The sequence below is a fragment of the Bos indicus x Bos taurus genome, chromosome 12, assembly GCF_003369695.1.
Source record: "Bos indicus x Bos taurus breed Angus x Brahman F1 hybrid chromosome 12, Bos_hybrid_MaternalHap_v2.0, whole genome shotgun sequence".
In the NCBI taxonomy this organism is placed as follows: domain Eukaryota; kingdom Metazoa; phylum Chordata; class Mammalia; order Artiodactyla; family Bovidae; genus Bos; species Bos indicus x Bos taurus.
The window spans coordinates 41,892,875-41,909,598 of NC_040087.1; positions in this window are offsets into that span (position 1 = coordinate 41,892,875).

The following is a 16,724-nucleotide window of genomic DNA, read 5'->3' on the forward strand; positions in this document are numbered from 1 at the left end:
AGGGTGTGGAGAAAAAGGAACCCTCTTACACTGTTGGTGGGAATGCAAAGTAGTACAGCCACTATGGAGAACAGTGTGGAGATTCCTTAAAAAACTGGAAATAGAACTGCCTTATGACCCAGCAATCCCACTGCTGGGCATACACACTAAGGAAACCAGAAGTGAAAGAGACACATGTACCCCATTGTTCATCACAGCACTGTTTATAATAACCAGGACATGGAAGCAACCTCGATGTTCATCAGCAGATGAATGGAGAAGACAGCAGTGGTACATATATACAATGGAGTATTATTCAGCCAGTAAAAAGAATACATTTGAATCAGTTCTAATGAGGTGGATGAAACTGGAACCTATTATACAGAGTGAAGTAAGCCAGAAAGAAAAACACCAATACAGTATACTAATGCATATATATGGAATTTAGAAAGATGGTAACAATACCCTGTATACGAGACAGCAAAAGAAACACTGATGTGTAGAACAGTCTTTTGGACTCTATGGGAGAGGGAGAGGGTGGGATGATTTGGGAGAATGGCATTGAAGCATGTACATCATATATGAAACGAGTCACCAGTTCAGGTTCTATGCACGATTCTGGATGATTGGGGCTGGTGCCCTGGGACAACCTAGAGGGATGGTACGGGGAGGGAGGAGGGAGGAGGGCTCAGGATGGGGAACACGTGTATACCTGTGGTGGATTCATGTCGATATATGGCAAAACTAATACAATATTGTAAACTTAAAAAATAAAATAAAAAAAAGAAAAGGAAATATGTTATTTATAGATACTAGAAATTTTGTATTGCTCCTTTAATAATTTTTCAAATTTTTCCTTTGTGTATCTAAAGCTCACCATGTGCTTGATTGCTCAGGTGTGTCCAACTCATTGTGGCACCATGGACTGTAGCCCGCCAGGCTCCTCCATCCATGGGATTCCTCAGGCAAGAATACTGGAGTGGGTTGCCATGACCTCCTCCAGGGATTCTTCCTAACCCAGATTTTGAACCCAGGTCTCCCGAATTGCAGGCGGATTCGTTACTGTTAGAATCCAGGGAAACCCAAAAGTACCATAAGGGTTATTAAAAAGGAAAGATTAGGTATCTAGAACAGTAAGAAAAAAAAGGGGGTTGATGCAAGAATTGAATGCTGTTTTTTCTTCAATAAAATTTACAACAGCTGAAAACATACTTGTGAATTTTCCTCATCAGTGTTACTGAGATTGATTTGGATATGATGACAATTTTTTGACAATATCTGTCAATGCAGTACTTATTCAGCTGATGTTGTATGCTAGGTGGGTGGCCTTGCCTGCCACAATATTTCAAGCCTTTTCATGTTTCTATAGATTTTTGTATGTATGTTCAATAAAGGAAGATAAAATGCAATAAACTATATTATATTTATATATTTTTTGATGTTCATACCCTTTTAACAAATTTAAGATATATTTAAATTTATGTTATTTAATCAGTCAAATTTTAGGCCAAGCACACATTACATATTTTAATATTATTTTTATCATGGAAATATTAAATATACTACAAAAAATTAAAGTTTGAAGTATATTGAATCCTCATGTACTCACAACTCAGCTTCAACAATTATCAGTTTTCTGCTAATCTTGTTTTACCCATCTACTCTGTTTTTTTCCTCCCCTTGAACCATTCAAAATCAGATCCCAGTCATCTGTTATCTGTAAATATTTAGTACATACTTCTAACAAATAAAAACTTGTTTTTTTTTTTTTTAATGTAAACACCATGCTGTGTTCCATTAACAGCACTTAATAGCAGGCACCTATTTTAATTTTTCTGACTGCTTGAAAATTTTTCCTTTTGCCATTTTTTTCTAGTCACAATATAAATAGTGTCCATATGTTCTAATCAGTCATTATGTTACTTGAGTCATTTTATTATAAAAGAATAAAACTCTCTGGACCTTTATAATAGACAGACCTAGGACATACTACTTATTTGTGTTTAAGAGTATTCTCACTATTACATGTTTATCACTTAACTGTAGTTATTATTATATATTTGTGCCCAATTTAATGTGTTATATATTTTAGTTCCTTAAGAATATTGACCAATTGCTTATCTGTTTCATCTTAAAAATTACCTACAATAATTTTGAAATAATAATAGCAATATTACAAAACTAAAATAATTGAAAGAATTTTAATATTCGTGAGGCTTTTTGTTTTTAGAATAAATCTCATTAGGAACATTTAGTCACTGGAAGTGGAAGTCACTCAGTTGTGTCTGACTCTTTGCGACCCCATGGACTATACAGTCCATGTAATTCTCCTTCTCCAGGGGATCTTACCAACCCAAGGTGAAACCCCAGTCTCCCCCATTGCAGGAGGATTCTTTACCAGCTGAGCCACAGGGAAGCCCATTTAGTCACTACTTGGTCTTAAAATCAAGAGAAAAGTTTCTTTTTATGTATGGTCATTCCACAGCTGGATATAGAGTTAGGATAATTTATATCAGTTTGATTTAACTTTGGGGCAATTAAATTTTTCTTCAAAGATATAATTATTGGTTTCAACTATAGACAGTACTTACATAACATCAAAGTTAAAAGTACATAAGAAAAATCTGCATGTCTCATTTCTATCACATCTCATTTCTATCCCCATATTCCATATTCCATAGAAATGTGAATATTTCTTTTCACATAAGAGATACAAATTCTACTTTTCCTATAGACAATTTACTTTTGTCCTATAGACAATTTGCAGCTACTTTTTTACTTGCAGTTACTTTTTTCTCTTCTACTATTTCTTTTCGATTCTTTTATTTTTTAGTAAAAGCAAAATATATACAATATCTGCATCTTATAAACAAATTTTACAAAATATATGTTTGATCCTAAGTATATGTGAAGAACTGACACATTGGAAAATACTCTGATGCTGGGAAAGGTTGAAGGCTGGAGGAGAAGGGGACAACAGAGGATGAGATGGTTGGTTGGCATCACTGACTTGAGTTTGAGCAAGCTCCAGGAATTGGTGATGGACAGAGAAGCCTGGCATGCTACAGTCCATGGGGTTGCAGATTCAGAAACAACTGAGTGACTGAACTGAACTGAACTGATAATACACATTTATAAATTAAACATATTATTGTATTAGAAGTTATATATATTCTCTATATGTGTACGTGCATGCATATATTCCCTTCCCCCTTCTTTAGACAAAGAACCTCATCCTCTCCCTTCTGATTACAATATGTCCTAGATATTACTCCATGTCAAGATTTGGTGGTGTGATTCTTCAATGTTTGTAGGCAAATGTACACATTGCTCTATGACTGAAGCGAGTTATTCAGCTAGATATATATTAAAGGGCATTTTAATTGTTTTTTTACTTTCATATACATTGAAGATTGATTAACCTTGTCTATAAATCACATTTTTCACTTTGTGTAAGGATAGTTTTCTAAAATTAACATTTTTGCTTCAGAGTTAATTATTATACTGCTACTGCTACTGCTAAGTCGCTTCAGTCGTGTCCAACTCTGCGACCCCATAGATGGCAACCCACCAGGCTCCCCTGGATTCTCCAGGCAAGAACACTGGAGTGGGTTGTCATTTCCTTCTCCAATGCATGAAAGTGAAAAGTGAAAAGTGAAAGTGAAGTTGCTCAGTCGTGTCCGACTCTTAGCGACGCCATGGATTGCAGCCTACCAGGCTCCTCCATCCATGGGATTTTCCAGGCAAGAGAACTGGAGTCAGGTGCCATTGCCTTCTCCAATTATTATGCTGCCAAGTCGCTTCAGTCGTGTCCAACTCTGTGTGACCCCATGGACTACAGACTACCAGGCTTCTCTGGCCATGGGATTCTCCAGGCAAGAACACTGGAATGGGTTGCCATTTCCTTCTCCAATGCATGAAAGTGGAGAGTGAAAGTGAAGTCACTCAGTCGTGTCTCACTCATAGCGACCCCATGGACTGCAGCCCACCAGGCTCCTCCATCCACGGGATTTTCCGGGCAACAGTACTAGAGTGAGGTGCCATTGCCTTCTTGCCCAATTATTATAAAACTATGATAAATACCATTCAGGTATGACATAAATCAACTCCCTTATGATTATACAGTGGAAGTGAGAAATAGATTTAAGGGCCTAGATTTGATAGATAGAGTGCCTGATGAACTATGGAATGAGGTTCGTGACATTGTACAGGAGACAGGGATCAAGACCATCCCTGTGGAAAAGAAATGCAAAAAAAGCAAAATGGCTCTCTGGGGAGGCCTTACAAATAGCTGTGAAAAGAAGAGAAGTGAAAAGCAAAGGAGAAAAGGAAAGATATAAACATCTGAATGCAGATTTCCAAAGAATAGCAAGAAGAGATAAGAAAGCCTTCTTCAAAGAAATAGAGGAAAACAACAGAATGGGAAAGACTAGAGATCTCTTCAAGAAAATCAGAGATACCAAAGGAACATTTCATGCAAAGATGTGCTTGATAAAGGACAGAAATGGTATGGACCTAACAGAAGCAGAAGATATTAAGAAGAGATGGCAAGAATACACAGAAGAACTATAGAAAAAAGATCTTCATGACCCAGATAATCACAATGGTGTGGGATCAATCACCTAGAGCCAGACATCCTGGAATGTGAAGTCAAGTGAGCCTTAGAAAGCATCACAATGAACAAAGCTAGTGGAGGTGATAGAATTCCAGTTGAGCTATTCCAAATCCTGAAAGATGATGCTGTGAATGTGTTGCACTCAATATGCCAGCAAATTTGGAAAACTCAGCAGTGGCCACAGGACTGGAAAAGGTCAGTTTTCATTCCAATCCTAAAGAAAGGCAATGCCAAAGAATGCTCAAACTACCGCACAATTGCACTCATCTCACATGCTAGTAAAGTAATGCTCAAAATTCTCCAAGCCAGGCTTCAGCAATATGTGAACCATGAACTTCCTGATGTTCAAGCTGGTTTTAGAAAAGGCTGAGGAACCAGAGATCAAATTGCCAACATCCGCTGGATCATGGAAAAAGCAAGAGAGTTCCAGAAAAGCATCTATTTCTGCTTTATTGACTATGGCAAAGCCTTTGACTGTGTGGATCACAATAAACTGTGGAACATTCTTCAAGAGATGGGAATACCAAACCACCTGATCTGCCTCTTGAGAAATTTGTATGCAGATCAGGAAGCAACAGTTAGAACTGGACATGGAACAACAGACTGGTTCCAAATAGGAAAAGGAGTACATCAAGGCTGTATATTGTCACCCTGTTTATTTAACTTATATGCAGAGCACATCATGAGAAACACTGGACTGGAAGAAACACAAGCTAGAATCAAGATTGCCAGGAGAAATATCAATAACCTCAGATATGCAGATGACACCACCCTTATGGCAGAAAGTGAAGAGGAACTCAAAAGCCGCTTGATGAAAGTGAAAGTGGAGAGTGAAAAAATTGGCTTAAAGCTCAACATTCAGAAAACGAAGATCATGGCATCTGGTCCCATCACTTCATGGGAAATAGATGGGGAAACAGTGGAAACAGTATCAGAATTTGTTTTTCTGGGCTCCAGAATCACTGCAGATGGTGACTGCAGCCATGAAATTAAAAGACTCTTACTCCTTGGAAGGAAAGTTTTGACCAATCTAAATAGCATATTCAAAAGCAGAGACATTACTTTGCCAACAAAGGTCCATCTTGTCAAGGCTATGGTTTTTCCTGTGGTCATGTATGGATGTGAGAGTTTGGCTGAGTGCCAAAGAATTGATGCTTTTGAACTGTGGTGCTGGAGAAGATTCTTTAGAGTCCCTTGGACTGCAAGGAGATGCAACCTGTCCATTCTGAAGGAGATCAGCCCTGGGAATTCTTTGGAAGGAATGACGCTAAAGCTGAAACTCCAGTACTTTGGCCACCTCATGTGAAGAGTTGACTCATTGGAAAAGACTCTGATATTGGGAGGGATTGGGGGCAGGAAGAGACGGGGACAACAGAGGATGAGATGGCTGGATGGCATCACTGATTCGATAGACGTAAGTCTCAGTGAACTCCGGGAGTTGGTGATAGACAGGGAGGCCTGGTATGCTGTGATTCATGGGATCACAAAGAGTCGGACAGGACTGAGCGATTGATCTGATCTGATGATAAATATTGGGCTTCCCTGGTGGCTCAGATGGTAAATTGTCTGCGTGCAGTGGAGAAGGAAATGGCATCCCACTCCAGTACTCATGCCTGGAAAATTGCATGGACTGAGGAGCCTGTTAGGCTATATTCCATGGGGTCGCAAAGAGTCCGACACGACTGAGCGACTTCACTTTCACTTTCATGATAAATATTATGTACTTCTCATGTGACTCAGCAGTAAAGAATCTGCCTGCCAAATGTAAAGGATGCAAGAGACATGAGCTTGTTCATTAGGTCAGGAAGATCCCCTGGAGTAGGAAATGGCACCCCATTCCATTTTACTTGCCTTTGAAAATTCCATGGACAGAGGAGCCTGGGGGGCTAGAGTCCATGGGGTCAGTCACAAAGAGATTTACAAGATTGAGCAACTGAGTGACTGAGCACAAACATATGCATGATCAGTTCAGTTCAGTTCAGTCGTGTCCGACTCTTTGCGACCCCATGAATCTCAGCACGCCAGGCCTCCTGTCCATTACCAACTCCCGGAATTCACTCAGATTCACGTCCATCGAGTCAGTGATAAATATTGCCAAAATCCTTTCCTTTTTGTTGTACAATTTTGCCTTTCTACAAGCAAAATATGGTATCTCTTACTGTATGACTTCACTACCAAGCTTTGTTGTCCAACTTTTAAACTTTTTGTCATTCAGATGACAAGGGAAATTATTTTTCAGTGAACTTCGACTTTTCATTGCTATATTTCTTAATGGCCACTGCATTTTGTTATCTGGGATCTGTCTGTTCTAAACTTTGTTAATTTTTCTATTAGGTTACTAGTCTTTTCATTTTCTACCTTATTTGGCTCATGAATTTTTGATGTAAGTTGACTTATTTGCTGATTTGTAATTTGTGTTTCACTTTGCTTGTAATATTTATCTTAATTTGTTTCCCCTTAGTTAACTTTATTAAGCTCTTTTCCTAATTACATTTTGGTTTGGGGTTAGATTTTTTAAACTTTATTTCAGTTTCCAACTACAAATGAATTCAAATGTTTTACAATTTCTCATATTTTAAAATTTCATATTTCAATTTAAATTTATTTTTTTTATTTCTTACAGAGTACAGAGTTTCATACGTGGTTGTCATATCTTCTCAATGTCAATTTTAAAAGGATTTTTTCACATTCCAAGGGAATCTCAAGAGCCTTCTCCAGCACTGCATTTCAAAAGCATCAATTCTTCAGTGCTCAGCCTTATTTATGGTCAAGCTCTGACAACCCTACATAACTACTGGGAAAACTATTGCTCTAACTATATTGGGTGTTCACTGGAAGGACTGATGTTGAAGCTGAAACTCCAATACTTTGGACACCTAATGAGAAGACCTGACTCATTGAAAAAGACCCTAATGCTGGGAAACATTGAGGGCAGGAGGAGAAGGGGATGACAGAGGATGAGATGGTTGGATGGCATCATTGACTCAGTGGAAATGGGTTTGGGTAGACTCCAGGAGTTGGTGATGGACAGGGAGGCCTGGCATGCACAAAGAGTTGGACACAACTGAGTGACTGAACTGAACTAATACAGACATTTGTTGTCAAAGTGATATCTTTGCTTTTTAACATACTGTCTAGGCTTGCAATAGCTTTCCTGCCAAGAACCTATCATCTTCTGATTTCATGACTGCTGTTACCATCCACAGTGATCTGAGACCCCAAGAAGAGGAAATCTGTCACTGCTTCCACCTTTTACCCTTGTATTTGTCATGAAATTATGGGGCTGGAAAATCAGTCCTGAATATTCATTGGAAGGACTTATCCTGAAGCTGAAGCTCCCATTCTTTAGTTCCTCTTTGCTTTCTGCCATTAGAGTGGTATCATCTACTTATCTGAGGATGATGATATTTCTCCCAGCAATCTTGAGTCTAGCTTGTAACTCATCCAGGCCAGCATTTCTCATGATGTGCTTTGTGTATATATTAACAAACAAATAAACAGGGTAACAGTCTTGTCATACTCCATTCTCAACCCTGAACCGGTTAGTTGTTCCATGCAGGATTTTAACTGTTGCTTCTAAACGCACATACAGGTTTCTTAGGAGACAGGTACATTGGTTTGGTAATTCCATCTCAAGAGTTTTCCACAATTTGTTATGATCCACACCATCAAAGGCTTTAGTGTACTTGATGAAACAGAGGTCAATGTTTTTCTAGAATTTCCTTGCTTTCTCTAGGATCCAAAAAATGTGGGCAATTTGATCTCTGGTTCCTCTACCTTTTCTAAACACAGCTTGGACATTGGGAAGCTCTCAGTTCACATAATGTTGAAACCTATCATGCAAGATTTTAAGCATAACCTTACTAATATGGAAGGACAATTGTCTGACAGTTTGAAAATTCTTTGGTACTGCCCTTCTTGGGAATTGGAAACTTGGATATGATTCTTTTTCTCCCTTCTTGCATTTCCTAAATTTTTCCTTCTCTCATTTCTTCCTCTTTGCTTCAGTCAGTTCAGTTCAGTTCAGGCACTCAGTCATGTCTAACTGTTTGTGATCCCATGGACTGCAGCAGGCCAGGCCTCCCTGTCCATCACCAACACTTGGAGTAAACTCAAACTCATGTCCAATGAGTTGGTGATGCCACTCAACCATCTCTTCCTCTCTTGTTCCCTTCTGCTCCCCTTTATATATTTCCCAGCATTAGGGTCTTTTGATATGAGTCAGTTCTTTGCATCAGGTGGCCAAAATATTGGAGTTTCAGCTTCAGCATCAGTCCTTTCAATGAATATTTAACTCTGATTTCCTTCAGGGTGGACTTTTTGGGTCTCCATGCAGTCCAAGGGACTGTCAAAAAAATTCTCCAACACCACAGTTTAAAAGCACCAATTATTCAGCTCTCAGCTTTCTTTATAGTCCAACTCTCACATCCATACATGACTACTGGAAAATACAATAGCCTTGACTAGATGGACCATTGTTGGCAAAGTAATGTCTCTGCTTTTTAATGTGCTATCGAGGTTGGTCATAACTTTTCTTCCAAGGAGCAAGTATCTTTTAATTTTATGGCTGCATCACCATCTGCAGTCATTTTGGAGCCCAGAAAAATAAAGTCTCTCACTGTTTCCATTGTTTCCCCATCTATTTGCCATGAAGTGGTGGGACCGGATGCCATGGTCTTAGTTTTTTGAATGTTGAGTTTTCAGCCAACTTTTTCACTCTTCTCTTTCACTTTCATCAAGAGGTGCTTTAGTTCCTCTTCACTTTCTGCCATAAAGGTGGTGTCATCTGCATATCTGAGGTTATTGATATTTCTCCCAGAAATCTTGACTCCAGCGTGTGCTTCATCCAGCCCAGCCTTTCTCATGACGTACACTGCATATAAGTTAAATAAACACAGTGACAATATAAGCCTTGATGTACTCCTTTTCCTATTTGGAATCAGTCTGTTGTTCCATGTCCAGTTCTAACTGTTGCTTCCTAACCTGCATAATGATTTCACAAGAGGCAAGTCAGGTGGTATGATATTCCCGTATCTTTCAGAATTTTTCAGTTTTTTTGTGATCCACACATTCAAAGGCATTGTCATAGTCAGTAAAACAGAGGTAGATGCTTTTCTGGAATTCTCTTGCATTTTGATGATCCAGTGCATGTTGCCAATTTGATTTCTGGTCCCTGTGCCTTTTCTAAATCAAGCTTGAACATCTGAAAGTTCACACTTCACGTATTGTTGAAGCCTGGCTTGGAGAATTTTACTGGCATGTGAGATGAGTGCAATTGTGCAGTAGTTTGAGCATTCTTTAGCATTGCCTCTCTTTGGGACTGGAATGAACTGACATTTTCCAGTCTTGCAGCCACTGCTGAGTTTCCCAGATTTGCTGGCATATTGAGTGCAGCACTTTCACAGGATCATCTTTTAAGATTTGAAATAGCTCAACTGGAATTCCATCACCTCCACTCGTTTTGTTCATAGTGATGCTTCCTAAGGCCCACTTGACTTTGCATTCCAGGATGTCTGGCTCTAAGTGATTACCTGGGTCATGGAGTTTTTTTTTTTTTTTTTTAAAGTTCTTCTGTGTATTCTTGCCACCTCTTCTTAACATCTTCTGCTTCTGTTACATCCATACAATTTATGTCCTTTATTGAGCCCATATTTGCATGAAATATTCCTTTGGTATCTCTAATTTTCTTGAAGAGATCACTAGTCTTTCCCATTCTATTGTTCTCTATTTCTTTACATTGATAACTGAGGGGTTGTTTCTTTTCTCTCTTTGCTATTCTTTGGAACTCTGCATTCAAATGGGTATAACTTTCCTTTCCTCCTTTGCCTTTTGCTTCTCTTCTTTTCTCAGATATTTGTAAGGTCTCTTCAGATAACCATTTTGCCTTTTTGCATTTCTTTATCTTGAGGATGGTCTTGATCCCTGCCTCCTGTACAATGTCATGAAGCTCCGTCTTCCACAGTTCTTCAGGCACTCTAGCAGATCTAATCCCTTGAATTTATTTCTCACTTCCACTGTATAATCATAAGGGATTTGATTTAGGTTATACCTGAATGGTGTAGTGGTTTTCCCTACTTTCTTCAATTTATGTCTGAATTTGCCAATAAACAGTGCATGATCTGAGCCACAGTTAAGTTCTAGTCTTGTTTTTGCTCACTGTATATCGCTTCTCCATCTTTGGCTGCAAAAAATATAGTCAATCTGATTTCAGTATTGTCCATCTGATGATGTCCATGTGTAGAGTCTTCTCTTGTGTTTTTGGAAGAGGGTGTTTCCTATGGCCAGTGCATTCTCTTGACTAAAGGCTATTAGCCTTTGCCATGCTTCATTTTGTACACCAAGGCCAAATTTGCCTGTTACTTCAGGTATCTCTTGACTTCCTACTTTTGCATTTCAATTCCCTAAAATGAAAAGGACATCTTTTTAGGGTGTTAGTTTTAAAAGTTCTTGTAGGTCTTCATAGAACCATTCAACTTCAGTTCTTCAGCATTACTGGTAGGGACATAGACTTGGATTACTGTGATATTGAATGGTTTGCCTTGAAAATGGTCACAGATCATTTTGTTGTTTTTGAGATTTCATCCAAGTACTGCATTTCAGACTCTTTTGTTGATTATGATGGCTACTCCATTTCTTCCTAGGGATTCTTGCCTACAGTAGTAGATATAATGGTCATCTGATTTAAATTCACCCATTCTGGTCCATTTTCATTCACTGATCCTTAAAATGTTGATGTTCACTCTTGCCATCTCTTGTTTGACCACTTCCAATTTGCCTTGATTCATAGACCTAACATTCCAGATTACTATGCAATATTGCTCTTACAACATCAGACTTTACTTCCATTACCAGACATCCACAACTGAATGTTCTCTCTGCTTTGGCTCTGTCTCTTCATTCTTTATGGAGTTATTTCTCCACTGATCTCCAGTAGCATATTGGGCACTTACTGACCTGGGGAGTTCATCTTTCAGTGTCCTATCTTTTTGCCTTTTTCTACTGTTCTTGGGATTCTCAAGGCAAGAATATTGAAGTGGTTTTCCATTCCTTTCTCCAGTAGAACACGTTGTGTCAGAACTCTCCACCATGACCTGTCCGTCTTGGGTGGTCCTACACAGCATGGCTCATTGTTTCACTGATTTAGACAAGTCTGTTGTCCATGTTATCAGATAGGTTAGTTTTCTGTGATTGTGGTTTTCAGTCTGTGTGCCCTATGATGGTGAAGGTTAAGAAGCTTATGGAAACTTCCTGATAGGAGCGACTGACTGAAGGGGAAATTGGGTCTTGTTCTGGGGGGCAGAGCCATGCTCAGTAATGCTCCTCTCTTTCTTTATAGACATCTATAGATTTGAAACTTTCTTCTTCACAAGTTTGCTTATTTATTTAAGAAAAAATGTTGTATTTTTATCAAACACCTTTTCAGCATCTGTTAAAAAGTTTATATAGATAGTTTCTCTTAATATGTTAGGGTATGGGCTTTATTTCAACTTTTAAAATATTAAATATCCTTTATTGAATTTTGGTAGGGTCCTGTGTCTGATGTGGTCCTGTATCAGACTATTCCTTGTAGACTTTTTAGTTGTCCCATTGGATTTTACTTGTTAGCGTTGTGTCCACATTTTAATATTAATGTTCATAAATAATGTCAGTCTGGTTTTTTAACCTCTATTTTTGCAATATTATAATATGTAAATTGAATTCATTGAGAAGATTTTAAAATTTTCATGGAATCATATTATGACATTTGATTTTAGACAAGTTGAAAGAATTCAATAAGAATAAAAACTCCTTGTGGAAAATTCTAATAGTCAAACACTGATAAATGCTATTTTTTTTGCTACTTTGTCTTAAATATATGCATATTTAGGTTTTACTGTGTACATGAACCTAATTATACATCAAGGGATGACAATAGAATGATAAATGCTGTAGAGAATGTTTTAGATATAAATGTACTAAATACAAGGATACTTTAGCTAGAATACTCAGGAAAGTATCTCAGAAGATGTTGTATTTGATCTAATATGTGAATGATAACATTTGGAATGGTTAAGAAACAGAAACTTACTTAATCTAAGTGGAGCTCTGAAAGAGATGAATGTAGGAAAGAATTTATTTAAGCCAGAACATGGAGAACCTTATAAATCAAAAGGAGAATTTTAGCAATCCATTCTTCCTCCTTAAATCTAATATTAATCTTTCCATACCTGATGCCCCAACTGTAATTTGAACCCCATTCAATTTTGTTCATTAGACAGCAGACTTTAATACAGTAAACATTGAAACATTAGCATAAATTGACTACCTTGGACATTTCTGTGTATTATGTGATTATGTTGTTTTCAGATAACATCTAAATAAAGTAAGCACTATATTTTGAAATTCCTATGAGGATCAGGGGTACCTTCCTTTTCTATTTTAATTATACTTATTTGCTCCATTTTTATATTCCCATAGACTTTGCATTGATAATGATCCACTTTGTTGATAAGCAAACGCTATACTGCCTTTATGATTTTTTTTTTCCCCAAAATGTTCAGTTTCATAGAGGGTTTTGAAACATTGGCAGTAATCTTTGACAAAGTTTCCAACAATAAACAGTGGAAATGGCAGTCTCTTCAACATATGGTGTTAAGAAAACTGGATATCAACATGTGAAAGAATAAAATTAAATTCTTATCTTACACTACACACAAGAATCAACTTCAAATGGATTAATGACTATATAGGACCTGAAACTTTAAAATCCACAAAATAAAATATAGGGGAAGAAATGTATGGCATTGGCCTTGTTTTCTTAGGAATGACAAAAGAATCACAGGCAACAAAAGTAAAGATAGCCAAATGGAACTACATTAATTTCAAAGCTTCTGCACAGCAAAGGAAAACTCAGAAGAAGGAAAGGGCAATGTACAAAATGGGAGAAAATATTTAAGATCATAACTTTGTTGATTAATTAATATCTAAAATGTGTAATGAACTTTTACAACTCAATAGCAAAACACACACACACACACACACGAACAATTCTCTCTTTAAAGAAACAAAGGACTTGAACAGGCATTTCTCCAAAGAAAACTTACAAACTTGCCCCTGGTATATAAAAAAGTTCTCAACATCACTCATCAGAGAAATTGAAGTCCAAACCATAATGGGATATCATTTCATATCTGTTAAAATCACTGTTCTGAAAAAAAAAAAAAGTATTAATCTTAGTATTAACGTTGGAATCCTTGTACATTTTTGGTGGGAATATAAAATAGTGCAACCACTATAGAAAATAGTATGACAGCTCCTCAAAAAGTTAAAAGTAGAGATGCTATGAGAAGAGATATCAATTACAAGAAAAAAAAATGTAAAAATCATAAACACATGGAGATCAAACAATACATTCTTTAAAAAATGAACAGGTTACTGAAGAAGTAAAAAAGGAAATAAAAAAAATTCCTATAAACAAACCACAATGAAAACATGATAACTCAAAATCTCTGGGTTGCAGCAAAAGCAGTCTAAGAGAGAAGTTTATAGCAGTATAATCCTGCCTCAAGAAAGAAGAACAATATCAAATAGACAACCAAACTTTATACCTAAAACAATTGGAAAAACAACAACAACAAAAGCAAAATTAGCAGAAGGAAACAATATCATAAAGAGAGCAGAAATAAATGAAAAAGAAAGGAAAGAAATATAGTAAAGATTAATCAAACTAAAAGCTGATTCTTTGAGAAGATAAACAAAATTGACAAACCTTTAGACAGACTCATCAAGAAAAAAAGATAAGAATCAAATCAACAAAATTAAAAATTAAAAGGGAAAGGTTACAACAGATAAGGCAGAAATACAAAGGATTATAAGAGAATATTAGGAGCATCTATGTGGCAATAAGATGGATAACTTGGAAGAAATGGACAAATTCTTAAGAAAGTTCAATCTTCCAAGACTGAAGCAAGAAGAAATAGAAATTATGAACAACTCAATTACAAACACTAGAATCAAAACTGTGATAAAAAGTCTCCCAAAAAGCAAAATTCCAGGACCCAATAGCTTCATAGGTGAATTCTATCAAACATTTAGAGTAGAGCTAATACCTCTCCTTTTAAAATTTTTTCAAAAAATTGCAGAGGAAGGAACACTTCCAAATTCATTCTACAAGGTCACCATTACCCGGATATCAAAACCAGACAAAGACAACACACAAAAAAAGGAAACTACAGGCCAGTAAGACTGATGAACATAGATGCAAAAATCCTCAACAAAATTCTAGCAAACAGAATTTGACAATCATTAAAAGGTAATACTCTATGATCAAGTTGAATTTATTCCAGGGATGCAAGCATTTGTCAATATATGCAAATCAACCAATGTGATACACCATATTAACAAATTGAATGATAAAGACCAAATGATAATCTCAATAGATGCAGAAAAAGCCTTTGACAAAATTCAGCATCCATTTATGATTCACTTCAGTTCAGTTCAGTCGCTCAGTAGTATCCGACTCTTTGCGATCCCATGAATTGCATCACGCCAGGCCTCCCTGTCCATCACCAACTCCTGGAGTTCACTCAAACTCACCTCCATCCAGTCTGGGATAGAAGAAACCAACCTCAATATATAAAGGCCATATATGATAAGCCCATAGCAAACATTATTCTCAATAGTGAAAAAATGAAGAAAAGCAAAAGCATCAGGAACAAGACAAGGGTCTCCACTCTCTCCACTATTATTCAACATAGATTTAGAAGTCCTAGCTACACCAATCAGAGAAGAAAATGAAATGAAAGGAATCACAATTGGAAAAGAGGAAGTAAAGCTCTCACTGTTTGCAGATTGACATGATACTATATATCAAAAACTCTAAAGATACTATCAGAAAATCACTAGAATTAATCAGTGAATTTATCAAAGTTGCCGGATACAAAACCAATATACAAAATCATTGAATTCCTATTTACTAACAATGAATAATCAGAAAGAGAAATTAAGGAATCAATCCCATTCACCATTGAAACAAAAAGAATTATATATTTAGGAATAAACCTACCTAAAGAGACAAAATAACCACATACAGAAAATTATAAGACACTAATGAAAGAAATTAAAGATGACATAAACAGAAGGAAAGATATTCCATGTTTCTGGGTAGGAAGAATCAATATTTTGAAAATGACTATATTACCAAATACAATCAACAGATTGAATGCAATCCCTATAAAATTCCAAAGGCATTTTTCACAGAACTAGAACAAAACATTTCACAAATCATCAGTTTCAGTTTAGTCGCTCAGTCGTGTCCGACTCTTTGCGACCCCATGAATCGCAGCACGCCAGGCCTCCCTGTCCATCACCAACTCCCGGAGTTCACTGAGACTCATGTCCATCCAGTCAGTGATGCCATCCAGCCATCTCATCCTCTGTCATCCCCTTCTCCTCTTGCCCCCAATCCCTCCCAGCGTGAGACTCTTTTCCAATGAGTCAACACTTCGCATGAGGTGGCCAAAGTACTGGAGTTTCAGCTTTACCATCATTCCTTCCAAAGAAATCCCAGGGCTGATCTCCTTCAGAATGGACTGGTTGGATCTCCTTGCAGTCCAAGGGACTCTCAAGAGTCTTCTCCAACACCACAGTTCAAAAGCATCAATTCTTCGGGGCTCAGCCTTCTTCACAGTCCAACTCTCACATCCATACATGACCACAAGAAAAACCATAGCCTTGACTAGAGGAATGTTTTTTTGTTTTTTTGTTTTTTTTAATACATCAGTCTCCCTTTTGCTGTCTCGTATACAGGGTTGTTGTTACCATCTTTCTAAATACCATATATATGCATTAGTATACTGTATTGGTGTTTTTCTTTCTGGCTTACTTCACTCTGTATATAGGCTCCAGTTTCATCCACCTCATTAGAACTGATTCAAATGTATTCTTAATGGCTGAGTAATACTCCATTGTGTATATGTACCACAGCTTTCTTATCCATTCATCTGCTGATGGACATTTAGGTTGCTTCCATGTCCTGGCTATTATAAATAGTGCTGCGATGAACATTGGGGTACACATGTCTCTTTCAATTCTGGTTTCCTCAGTGTGCATGCCCAGCAATGGGATTGCTGGGTCATAAGGCAGTTCTATT